This window comes from Cricetulus griseus, chromosome 9, assembly GCF_003668045.3.
Source record: "Cricetulus griseus strain 17A/GY chromosome 9, alternate assembly CriGri-PICRH-1.0, whole genome shotgun sequence".
NCBI classification, from domain to species: Eukaryota; Metazoa; Chordata; class Mammalia; order Rodentia; family Cricetidae; genus Cricetulus; species Cricetulus griseus.
The window spans coordinates 26,663,733-26,675,367 of record NC_048602.1 but is presented as its reverse complement, the minus strand read 5'-3'; the positions used below and the strand labels follow the sequence as shown (position 1 = coordinate 26,675,367).

The window sequence follows — 11,635 nt, the reverse complement described above, 5'->3', positions numbered from 1 at the left end:
ATTGGCCATTTTCCTTTGCACTGAATATACTTTTTTTCTGTAATTTTTTCATTAGTTCAAATTAGGAACAAGATTGTTTCACATGTCAATCCCTTCTCCCTCCTCTCCGGACCACACCTTCGTTCCCTACCCCGAACTAGCCCCCATCCCATCCACCCTCCACTCCCGAGGCTGCATAGGACCCTCGACAGGGGATCCCAAAAGTTCACCCCATCATCCTGGACCGGGCCTAGGCCCTCCTATACGTGTCCAGGCCAAGACTGCCTCCCTTAACTTGCGATGGATTCTCATAGTCCCTTCTTACACCAGGGAAAAACAATAATCCACTACCAGGGGACTCCCAGAGTACAGAGGCCTCCTAATGACATCCATTTTCAGGGGTCTGGATCTGTCCTGTGCTGGTCTCCCAGACAGCAGTCTGGGGTCCATGTGCCCCCGCCTTGTTCAGGCCAGCTGTTTCTGTGGGTTTCACCAGCCTGGGTACTGACCCTTTGATCTTCATCCCTCACCCTCTGCAACGAGGTTAAAGAGTTCAGTTCAGTGCATATCTGTGGGTGTCTGCCTCTGCTTCCATCAGCCAATGGAAGTAGCATGATACAAAAATAACTCAGATATTGGGATTTCTACAACAGCTTGTTTCTTGGGCCCATTTGATTGGAAAACATTTTCCCAATGGTTTACAATTAGAAGTGTTTTAATAGAGAAAAATCAAGAAGTAAAATATTGTTGAAAATACTTAAAATATATTCCTTTGTCCAAAATGTCATAAATTGAATAGGTAGTAAATGTTACATTTATTAAAATTATGTACTCAGAGTTGTATTCAAGAAAAGTGTTAACTACATGAATTTTAATGGATTACAGAATGTCTGAAGTATAACCAAGTCCATATCAGGTATTCAAGGTCCACCTTCAAATACTTTATCCCATGGAAATCATCAAGACAATTTTCCAATGATGAGAATGTGTGGGTTTCAGCTCAGACACCGAGTGCACTTTGAATGCAGGTCATCCTCCTTTCAGAAAAGGAAGAAGTGAATTGCAAAACAAGTTTATTATTCTTCATCAGTAAAAAAGGGCAGATGGTTGGGTAGCATGTTGCCACAATGGCATTAATTCCCTCCCAGTTTGGAATTTTTACTTGTACATAAACTCCTGAAAGGGTGATGAAATTGTTCAACCAATAAATGAACACAAAACAGATTACCAGTAACAAGATGTTGTGACTAGCTTTGCGTTCAGGAGATGGCTGGCTGGACAGGCTTGTGCTGTGGAGATGCTGGACTCTCTTCGGTGTCTGTAGAGGACAGTTACCATGTAAAGGCTGGTCCACATCATGATGGCCACGTAGAAGAAATCATAAATGAAAATGACAATCAAAAATGACCCTGAATTTTGTTCCCCAAAGTGCTTGTTTTGACAGTAAGGATTTACATATCCAATGCCAAAGTGAGTAGAATTGGTTTTGGCTATAACTATTGGAATCATATATGTATAGATGAGCAGGTTAATGAGCCAGGAGCAAAGTAAGGATGACAAAGTCAACCTGGAGAGTTTAGGCTTAAGCCATGCCCACCGAGAATTACTGGGAGTGATGGTGATGACTTGAAATGTGCTCAGAATAGAGGTGGTACTGATGGACATACCCCGGGAGACTCTGAATATAAATAACACTGCCCTACAGCCAGCATCATCCAGAAATTTGGTTACTCCAAAGAATGACATGATATGGGATATCAACATAAATATGATCATCAGCACATTAACTATTGTCAGGTGCATGGAAACGGAATCGATCAACTTCTTAAAATGAGGCTTAAAGAAGAAAGTATATATGTACAAAATGAACAGTAACAAGTTCCCTGTGACACCAACACATAACTGAGATATCAGACAGACCCCCAAGATGGTATTACTTGGAAGCATGATCATGTGTGTCAGCTTTGTTAGGCTGAGAGTGACGGATAAAAGGACTGTATTATAAAACTATATTTCTAATGAGATTAGTGGGAAAATATAATGATTGACATCTCAGGAGGAGAACTGGTAAGTGAGAAATGTCCAAATCCTTTTTATTCTTTTGTGTTGTTTTGGACAGGGCTTCTTTGTGAATCACTGGTTGTTCCGGAACTTGCTCTGTAGACCAGGCTGGTCTCGACTTCACAGAGATCCACCTACCTCTGCCTCCTATGTGCTGGCATTAGAGGTGTGTGCCATCACTGTCTGAAGAAATGTCCAACTCCTTTCATTGTTATGTTCAAAGATGACATGTAAGAAACTGCATTCCAGGAATTCTTGACCAAATTAGAGGGTAGAATAAAGTGTTGGAAAGCAGGTCACATCCACCCAAACACCCTGAATTCATGTCAGGCAGAGGATATGCTGACCTATGTGAAAGCCAAATTTGCATGTCATAAGGCTTTTAATAAAAGTTATTTATTGTATGAGTTTGAGTGCTTTGGCTGTATGTTTGTGAACTCTATGCATGCTTGCGAATCAAACCCTGGCACTCTGGAACAGCATCCAAAGGTCTTTCACAGTTGAACCATCCCTCCTTTCCACAGATATTTTCATCAATGGGTTGATATATTTTCCTTTAACCCAGGTATCAATGTAATCATGTTTGTAGCAACATTTGTTTCTAAAACATAGATGGTAGTGTGTGTACTTGAACAGCACTGGTTTAGATTACATGTGTTTCTGTCAGCTTTGGGATGACTGAATACTTGTACTTTCCATGTGGGATGGTTTGTTTTGCATTTAACCCTATAGGTTAACCAACTGTATTCTGAGGCATTTCTTTTTTTTTAAATATATTTTTAAGATTTTATTTATGTATTATGTATACAATATTCTGCTTCCATGTATATCTGCACACCAGAAGAGGGCACCAGATCTCATAACGGATGGCTGTGAGCCACCATGTGTTTTCTGGGAATTGAACTCAGGACCTCTGTAGAGTGGTCGGTGCTTTTAACCTCTGAGCCATCTCTCTAGGCCTGAAGTTCTTTTTCTTTTTTCTTTTTTCTTTTTTCTTTTCTTCTTTTTTTTTTTTTTTTGGTTTTTCGAGTCAGGGTTTCTCTGTGTAGCTTTGGAGCCTATCCTGGTACTCACTCTGGAGACTAGGTTGGCCTGGAACTCACAGAGATCTGCCTGCCACTGCCTCCCACGTGCTGTTCTGAGGGATTTCATTTCCTTTTGTCTCTTTTGCTAACAGCTTAGAGTTGAGCTGCTGATATGTGGAAAGCAAAGGCAAGGGTGACACTACAAACCCACAGTGGTGAGCTCATCTTCACAAAACTGTGTTTTCTGTAACAATTGATCATCAAATCAGTCAGGTGGATTCTGATAGATAAACCCATTGTAACAAAGATTTATTTGTGTTGTTATTACAATATCTGCATTAAATTGCCATCAGAAGATTCTTTCATTCTATATTTTGTTCAATATATTTTCTGTGCCTTTGACTTTGGATTCTTTACCTTCTTCTATGCCATTTATTCTTAGGTTTGGACTGTTCATGGTGTCCCATATTTCCTGGCTACTTTGTGTTAGGGATTTGTTGGACTCAACAGACAAACCATCCAACCAGTCCCCATAAATTTCTGAATTTTCTCCAGGCACACAAATCTCTGTCTTTTCACAAGGCTTTAATCTAGTCAATTATTCTAGTATGAGGGACCACCTTTGAAATTACTTAAAGAATTCTAACACCTAGGATATTGTTCTTCCATAATCCCAGTTATTTCTCATCTCAGGGATTCTGTTAGTTTCAAGGTTTGTCATTGTTACTGTTGTTATTTCTTATATAGTTAAACAGCACCCACCATTCTTAAGCTTAGAAAACACCTCTCATCTCTCCTGGGCCTTATGGCGTTTGCAGAACCACGTTTTCTCCTGGATCACTCACAAATTCCCAAATTTTAGTCAGTATTGGTCGTCATCCTCCTCACCATCTTCCTGAAATTTGTTTTTTCCTCCTCTTTCTCTCTGCTATTTATCTGTCCTTAAACGCCCTAACTTTTCATTGTTTTCTGACACCCAAGGTCCTGAAAATCCCCTCCACTAACCGTGTCATTAGTATTTTCTCCTGCAAAGAATAAGAAGACTGGGTTAAAATGTCAGACTGTCATTTGAACCCAGATGAAACAGACTCACACTATGACTTGCACAGGAAGATCCTAACAATGGAAAATGGAATCACCAAGGATTAGTTAGCATGCACTAGTTTTGACATTCAAGAAAAAGAAATTTTCTGGGCTGTGGTGGTGAAAGCCTTTAATCCCAGTACTCAGGAGGCAGAGGCAGGTGGATCTCAGTGAGTTTCAGGGCACCCTGTTCTACTTAGCTATTTCAGGACAGCCAGGGTAACACAGAGAAACCCTGCTTCGAAAGAAAACAAAAACAAATCTAAAACACACACACACACACACACACACACACACACACACACACACACACACGAAAATAAAATTTGGTGTGCTCCACTTTCCAGATTGTATGTGTTTCTGTGGTGCAGCTGTTTTTGAGTTAATTCTGCATCTAGAAGAAACCCCTCAACCATACTCTTGTAAGTAACCCCAATAAAACTCATTGATCAACTGGAGTAAAAAAAATTGAAATTTGAATACCAATGAAGAGATATATAAAACACAATCCTGGAGCAACTGCTATTCATATGTAAAAATATGTGAGTTCCAAATAAATATTATTATACTTAATTGTATACATGTGTTAAATCCTCAGAAATTAATGAAGGTTATAATACAATTTAAACCACAACAATAGAACGGATGCAGTAAGAAAACATAGAAGTGAGGTATCCAGTTGTATAAAATATATTAAGTAATCAAAAATTACAGTGATAATTTTAATTCAATCATATTCATAGTCCACAAAATACAGATGACACATATTATTAAGAAGTTGCTATTTGAATATTACTGAGAGCATACTTGTAAATGTTCCTCTTTTCTTTGTTTGAAGGCAACTGTCAGCATGCTGGCATGTTGGACAAAGAATGAAAACAATTCCCCATCCTGGCGGAGTGCTAAAAGATTCACCCTTTTCCAGCAGTGCAAAAATGTCAAGAATAACGGAGAGGTAAAAAGTCCCTGTGCAAGTGAAGATCAGCCCACAGCTGGAGTGTCACAGTGAACACCAGAAAAATTAGTTTATACAGCATTGTGTTCACTATATGTGAGATGCAACTCTACTTAAGAAATATGAAAAAAGAAATATGCAAAATTTAAAAGAATTGGAAGAAAATTTCAAAAGACTAACTGACAATTTTCACCATAAATAAGGTATACTTTACATAAGAAATGTTAATGGCACACAATTACTACCTCCAAACAACCCACCTTCAGCAGCAACATAAAACTTAAATTTGAGAATGAAAATGCTGGTAATGTCATCTACACATAATAAAGCTTAGAAAATTTTAGCAGACCAAACAATCACAAGCAATATGATTGAGTCTTTTTTCTTTCTTGAGACAGGGTTTCTCTGTGTAGACCTGACTGACCTGGAACTCATCCTGTAGACCAGGCTGGCCTTGAACTCCCAGAGATTTCCCTGCCTCTGTTTTCCAAGTGCTGGAAATGAAGGTGTGTGTCAGCATGCCCACCTTGATGGGAAATGTTAAAAATGCCTTCTTGCATTTTATGAAGATAACAGATAAAAGAGAAAATGGGATATTAAAATGGAGCTAGAGAGAAGCCAGGTTCAATTCCCAGCACTCCTATAGCACCTAACAATTGTCTGTAACTCCATTTTCAGGGGATCTGACATTCACACAGACATGAGTGCAGGCCAAACACCAATGGGCATAAGGGAAAAATGAAGTCCAATACGTAAAAAAGAACATCGTATGAAAATTAAGCTAGCGAACTAATACGATCAGTGTATAAAACAGCACACAGTTTCCATAAAGAAGAAATCATTCGCCATAAGGCAGAGATGAATTAAGTTGTCAATGTGACCTTATAACCAACATCAAAAAGTATCAACAGTAATGGTCTGTTTTGCTTTTAGACAAAATTCTGTGTCTATAACATTGTGTTACAAAGTAACACAATGAGGCTGTGTGAGGACTCTATGCATTGGAAAGTGAGCATCAATGTAAAGGTTGAGTGTGGTGGACTAGATTGTTTGGTGACAGATGAAACCTTGAAGCCCAATGAGCAGCTGATGTAGCCAACTGATGCACTCCAGGTTGAGTGAGAGTTTCTGTCTCAAAAAATTAGGAGGAGGTAGAGGAAGACACATGATGTCAGTGCACACAGGAACATGTGATCACACGGTCACATACATGCATACTTCACACAAAAGAAAGGGAAAGTTCTGGTACTAGCTCTCCTTTGAATTTCTGGTAGAATTCTGCAGTCAATCCATATATAGGAAAAATAAAGCCAAGGCCACCACCTTGTGGAGAATATGCTAACACTCCTCTGTGAGACTTTGCTGTGGTTCAGGAAGAAAGTCAAAGCACTTGGGTGAAACGTTGTACACAGCATCTGGGAAACTGAGATGCTTGTAAAAGGTTGTACAATGACTACCTAAGCCAATAATGCCTTTAAGAGGAATGTGCAAAATTCTGTAAGATATTAGATGCCTCCAAAGATTTAAGAATTTTAAATAGTCATAGATGAGATATATTCACATTTGACTGAATCATGTCTAGATCAGATGAAACAGTGTTAACAGAAGAAAAAATGGGGGCTAGAGAGGACTCAGTGGATGAGAGAACTGGCTGGTCTTCCAGGGAGCCTTGGTCAGATTCCTCACACCACACAGAGACTCATAATTGTGTGTAACACCAGTCCTAAGGAATCTAGGGCTTTTGCTAGAGCTTTGAACCATATGGTACACAGACATACTTGCAGGCCAACCACCATAGAACAAAATACATGAATAAAAATTAAAAACGAATAAATTTTAAAAAACAGTTTATGAAAATCAGGAGATGTATTGAACAAAAATATAAGAAAGGAGATATACTAAATTGACTAAAAATTAGGGAAAATAAATCTGAAAGAAGGAACAAAAACCCAAAGAATAATGGATGGCAGAGCAGTGGAAAAGAGAGGAAGACACCCACCTGTGACTCTGAGCATGTGGGGCTGCGATCCTTGCTGAGTGAGGTGTGAATCCCAACCTGGGCAGGAAGCAGCATCACAGGTGCTAAGCATCTTGAAAAGGCTGCCTAGTAGGAGCCATGACTATATAAGGGACAGGGTAAGAGGACTGTTCTTCCCAGTGGACATGAACCAGCTTGTCACCCATGGCGCCAGTGGCTTTGTTGACTGTGCACATTTTGCTGTACTCCAAGGAAAACTTCAGTTCCCAGATACAGTGTGACTCTCATGGTGATTGACCAAGTCAACTAAACAAGAGTTGTGTCTCTGTCTGAAGATAAGCATTTCCCAAGTTGAACTATGTCGGGAAGCAACCTTTACAATCTGGGAAATCATTAAAAGTTTTCAGGCAGATGTGGAAAGTATCACAGCCATTATCAGCTGATGGCAGAACTTCTTCATTTCCCTGTTGATTTCTCCAGTGACCCATTGCTGTTTCAAAATGTATTGTTTAACCTTCAAATCTTTGTGTAAATTCTCTTGCTACTTATTTCTAGTTTTATTAACTCATTAAAAAAGTAACAAGCAATTATACTGGTTCTTTTGTACTTCTTTCTTTATCCAAAGACAGTCTTTTATTTATTTATTTATTTTTTATACATTGAACACACCAACCACAGTTTCCACTACCTCCCTTCTTCACCGCCCTCCTCCTACAACACATCCCATCCACTCTTCAGAAAGGGTAAGATCTCCCATGGGGAGTCAACAAAGCCTGTTACATTCAGTTGAGGCAGGACCCCCATCCCCCATCAAGGTTGAGCACGGATCTCTATAGAAGAAGCCATTACTGGCTTAGGGAAACCCGAATCTAAGGAAATTTCCAGGAATCTTCCACAAGATGGCTCCAGATAAGACCCCTAACAATGGTGAAGAGGGTTCATGAACTGGCCTTGGTGTGATGAGACTGGCGACTTCCCTAATTGTCATCAAAGAACCTTCATCCAGTAGCTGATGGAAGCATTTGCAGACATCCAAATCCAAGCACCAGGCCAAGCATGAAACAAAGGATATCAGGCTTTTATTTTTCATGATTACATTTCTAGTACTATTTGGCCTTCTGTCCTAGAATACGAATAAATTTAGCAACTTATTGTTATAAGGTCAAAATACAATTCAAAACCTTTATCAGATATGCCTTCCAGCTGACCCTACATAGCAGGGAATAGGAATCTGAACCCTCTTTAATTTTTTCCTTTTTCAAAAAATGTTTATTTATTAACTATGTATACAGTGTTCTGCCTGCACACCAGAAGAGGGCACCCTATCTCAGTTTAGATGGTTTTGAGCCACTATGTGGTCGCTGGGAATTGAACTCAGGATCTCTGGAAGAACAGTCACTGCTCTTAACATCTGAGCCATCACTCCAGCCCTTCTTTGAGCTTTTCAATTTTGTATTTTGAGTTCTGTCTGCTCATTTAAGTAGCCAATTCATTGGTTGGTGTTTTTTGATCTTCTGTCAGCTGTATAAGGGAGCAAATTTTGTCCCATTCAGGGATCTAGCTCTTCACTGGATTTACTTTCCTTTGCTGTAAAGAACGTTTTAATTATATGTGACACATTTTTTCAGCTACTGGTATCGATTCTCGAAGGTCTGGAGTTCTATTCAGGAAGAATTTCCTGTGTCTACATCTTGAAGTGTTTTCCTTTAATGTTTTAGAATGTAGGGTCCGGTATCGAGATTTAGAATCTACCTGGAGATGCCTTTTGTTTAGCGGGACAGATGAGGACGCAGCTTTATATTCTACTCGTTGATTTTCAGCCTTCATCTAACCATTTGTCAGAGGGTGTTTTCCCCCAATGTGCATTTTGGGTCAGTAGGAATCAGGTGATTGTGTCTATTCTGTTGTCATGTGTGCCTTTGTCCCTATGGTTCTATAGTATGATTTGAAGTCAGGTAAGGTCCTACATCCAGAATTATTTCTTTTAAACCTGATTTTTTTTTGTTCAGGGGCTTTTGTGTTTCCCTATGCTTTGAGATTTCCCATACCATTCCCCAGTTATCTCTCTTCCTCTCTGCCTCCTGCTATTGAGTCAGATGTGAGCTCTCATCTCCTGCTCCAGTGCCAAACCTGGCTGCCACCGTGATCTGCACCCCGGTAGTCAAGGCCTCTGATTCTCTACAATGGGGAACCCCAAATTAAATGCTTTCTTTTATAAGTTGCCTGGGTCATGGCATTTCTTCACAGCAATAGGAAAGCAACTAAGACACTGGGGATGAAGTGACTCTTTCTACATTGCAGGTTTGGCACAGCAGCCTCCCTTGTATTGCTACTTTGGTTTGGCTACAACATTGGAAAAAGAAAGAGACATTTCAAGGGCATGGCGTTTGATGAGCTTTTCCTGGCATCAAGGGATTGAAGGGAAATGTTTCAGAGCATTTCAGATATCAGATCAGAGGAACAAATAACATGAAATGCAGATTTAGTTCTGTAGTGAGAGATCTAACTACACACCTGTGGCGCTGACCAAGCCCATTTGGATGTGGTCACAGGTGAATACTTGAGTGTGTGGGATTTGGTCTGGGGTCTTGGACAAGTTTGTTCTCTCTTGGTTCTGGTGGGGTGGGGGAGAGCAGCTCAAGTTTGATCCTTGGACCTGGAACTTGAGGGACATCGTTTTCTCGTGTAAGTGACTTCTTCCTGAAGAAAATTAACCTATATTGTCCTAGACCGGAGTATGTTAATGTGCTCATCCATATGTAATGTCAGCAGTGGGATAGGAACCCATGACTCCAGGGGAAACCGTTCTTTTCATTTAGACAGAGGAGATGATGGGACGTGCCATTCTGTAAATATGTTTCCCTTATTGGTTAACGAATAAAGCATTGTTGGCCCATAGGGAAACAGGACAGGTAGATCTAGGAGAGGTGGAGGATTCTGGGAAACATGGGAAGAGTCAGTCACCATATAGGATGCCAGAGGAGTAACGGGTCTGGACCATTTCTCTAGTAAGAGAAGACCATTTGGAAACACTTACATTATTAGAAATGAGTTAATAATTGAGACAGAGCTAGCCAATAAGAAGTTATAGCCAGTGGTCAACAATTTTCTAATTAATATAAGTCTTTGTGTGCTTATTTAGGGGCTGAAAGCGCAGTGGGACCCAGGCAGCTGTGGGAAAGAGCACACTTTACACAGATCAACAGAGATTCTATGGAATTCATGGCTGGAAATTAAAGCTCATTTGGGTCCGGTATGTTTTTAACCTAATATGTAGAAATCATCAGGGGTAACTAAGAAAGTTATGGAAGAATTGTGAGGAACCTACTTATGGAAATTACTTGACTGAGCTTGATATCTGATTATTTACATGCTATGGTAAATAACCCTACACAACAGCAACAACAACTACAACAACAACAAAAACCAAAAGGCAACCAAGCAACCAATGAAACAAAGGAAAAACTATTCAAACAAACAAAACAAAACTAAACAACATCAAAAACTGGAAGTTTGTTGTGCTGCCAAAAAGTGATTGATAGCTGGTTTGATTTTCAGTACCAGGCATGAATTCTCTCCTATTGAGCAGACATGAAGTCCAGTTAGACTGCTGTTGGTTACCCTTGAAGCAAACACATCACTATTGCACTCCTAGGAATATCTTGATAGTTGTTATGGAGTGCAGATTTAGAACTGGGTAGGATGTGATTGCTTTTCTCTGAAGGCAGATCTTTTGTTAGGAACTACCATTCAGCTCTGTTCCACCAGCCAGGACCCAAATGACCAAATGACCACATAGAAACTTAATATTAATTATAAATGCTTGGCCGATAGTTTAGGTTGTTACTTAGTAGTGCTTACAGCTTTAACTCACCCATATTTCTACTTTCTTCCATGTGGCGTTTTTCCTTCCCCCTTTTTATTATTAGAAAGAAAATTATTTTACATGTCAATCCCAGTCCCTATTCACCCCTCCATCCTGCCCCCCCCCAACTAACACCCTACCTATCCCATACCCTGCTGCTCCCATGGAGGGTGAGGCCTTCCATAGGAGGCCTTCACAGTCTGTGATATTATTTGGGAGAGGGCCTAGGCCCTCACCCATGTGCCTAGGGTCAGGGAGTATCCCTCCATGTGGGATGGGCTCCCAAAGTCTATTCCTATGTGAGGGATAAGTACTGATCCACTACAAGAGGCCCCATAGATTTCTAAGATCTCCTCACTGACAACCACATTCAGGGGGGGCAGGATTAGTCCCAGCTATCAGTCTGGGGACCAAGAGCTCTCCCTTGTTCAGGTCAGCTGTTCTGTGGGTTTCACCAGCCTGGTCTGGACCCATTTCCTCATCAGTCCTCCTTCTCTGCAACTGGATTTCAGTTCAGTTCAAGGTCAGGGGAAGAATAGAAGAATAGAAGAAGACTCAAAATTCTTATGATACAGGTCTTTCACTTTTTTGGTTAGCGTTACCCCAAGGTATTTTATGTTGTTTGTGGCAAGCTGTAAAGGGTGATGTTTCTCTGATTTCTTTCTCAGCACATGTACCATCCATATTTG

The 11,635-nt window shown here is 40.2% G+C and overlaps 1 pseudogene; it reads right to left on the bottom strand.

Annotated features, from left to right (window-relative positions):
* Positions 1-979: 979 nt before the first annotated feature.
* LOC113837372 lies at positions 980-1,926 on the bottom strand (annotated as a pseudogene).
* Positions 1,927-11,635: the final 9,709 nt, after the last annotated feature.